We start from the raw sequence: 2,000 nt of genomic DNA, 5'->3' as shown, positions 1-2,000 counted from the left end.
TAATAATTTATATGTATCTACCAACAAAATAATAATTTATTTCTATTATCAAAAGTTGAATTCTCCAAAAATGGCATTGTATTTCAATAAAACCAAACTCAATTCCACAAGTTTTACAAAAATAGCAATAATGTATTTCAAAAGTTAAATTCTACAAATTTTACATAGTCATAATCCATAAGATGTAAATTCAAAAAATTCTAACTTAATCCAAACATGTAAAACTAACAATTCAACCATAAAACTCCTTTAAATGTTCGATGGTCTATATTGTTGAGTTTTATGACTCACAGAAGATGATCTTATCTGTGCCGGTGATTCAAAATCTGTATTCTATAATTGAAAATAAAAAATATTTTAGAGAATAGAAGGATACTTAACAAACCAACGAGTGTCAAGAGGCTCTAATTACAAACTACAATCATTTTAGAAGATATTGTTGATGATGAAAATTAAGTATGCAAGTCTATAAAATTAATTATAATATGTATCCTTATCTTTATCTCAGTAGAAAAATTAGGTAGCAATTGACTTCCTTGACGATTCACAAGAAATTTACTTGTTCCTGTACCAATTGTACTTATAACTTCAAGTTTTGATATTCAGTTCTTGATGGTTCACTAGTTGTAATAGATTGCATAGACTCTCGGATGAAGATCCAATCACCTGAGACGAATATCGAATCCTATATCTCTAATAATATAGTTTGAATTCTCTTTGTCAAATATTTTAATATATATGCTTCATTTTCATAAGTACCCTCACTAGTTTCTTTTTATAAGTCTTTGTGGATGATATTTTATAAAATATATAAGGATAAGGATAGAGATTTGGAAAAAGAAAAGATGTTTAATCAAAGTATATTTAAAAAATTTGTCTTCGAAAAAAAATAAAAATTTAAAAATACAAAAAAAATAAAACAGGATTGTCAAGATTATCTTAATCACAGTAAAAAATAAAAAAATGAAAAAATAGTTTGTTTGGTCAGAAAATCCTACTGAATTTGAATTCAAACTAAAAATTACACATAGTAAAAAAGAGGATAACAAGAGATGTATTTAAGATTTAAATAAAGATCACAAAATAAGTATAGTTATTCTTCTAATAACTTGATACAGTGAATACAATGCGAGATGAGTTCGGTGTATGCAAGGGGAATAGAAGATAGAGTAGAGGCAGGGGGTGAAAGATGAAAGGTGGCTGGATCTTGAGAAAGTGGGAGAAGTGGTCGCGACATTCCGTGCGAATGAAGATGACATGAATATTATTCTTTCTGTAAAATTAATTTTATTATATTCAAGCTTAGCTTGTATAATAATTAATAACGTAATAAAAGTCAGACAACAAAGTAACATTATTATATAATTTTATGGGATACTATGACACGCAATAATATAAAAATTACAAACATAATACTATCAAGCTTTATACTATCATAGCTAATACTTTTTTACTTTATTATATAATTGGAACCTCATACGAAGGTGCTTATCGTTGTTTTTAGATGAAAACGCACACCAAATATATATTGGTATGTGACATGTTGCTCAAAAGAAAAGATTTTTTTGGCAAGTTATCGATTTTATTAGAATTTTAAAAAAACGATAAATTTAATAGCGATTACTTTTGTTGTCAACTTTTAATATTATTGATAGTTTAACTGTTGATTTGACCGTCAATTTTAACAATGTTTTTATAGTGTGATTAGTGTCTAACCCGAGTTTTCACTTGCATTTTGTTTGCAATACATTGAAAAATGGAAGAAAATGGGGGTCGTTGGTCGAAGAAAAAAAAAATAATATTAATGTAGAGTCTAAATAATAATAATAATAATAATAATAATAATAATAATAATAATAATAATAATAATGATGAAAATGATGATAATGATGAAAATTTGTTAATGGCGCAAAGAATGAGAATTGAATATGTAAGCTCCTTTTAGAACTTATTTGCTTTTGTTTTTGACTGAATTAAGAATTTTATTTGTCGTTGAGTCT

The sequence above is a fragment of the Arachis hypogaea genome, chromosome 4 (genome assembly GCF_003086295.3).
Source record: "Arachis hypogaea cultivar Tifrunner chromosome 4, arahy.Tifrunner.gnm2.J5K5, whole genome shotgun sequence".
Taxonomy (NCBI): Eukaryota; Viridiplantae; Streptophyta; class Magnoliopsida; order Fabales; family Fabaceae; genus Arachis; species Arachis hypogaea.
Note: the sequence above shows the minus strand (reverse complement) of the source record.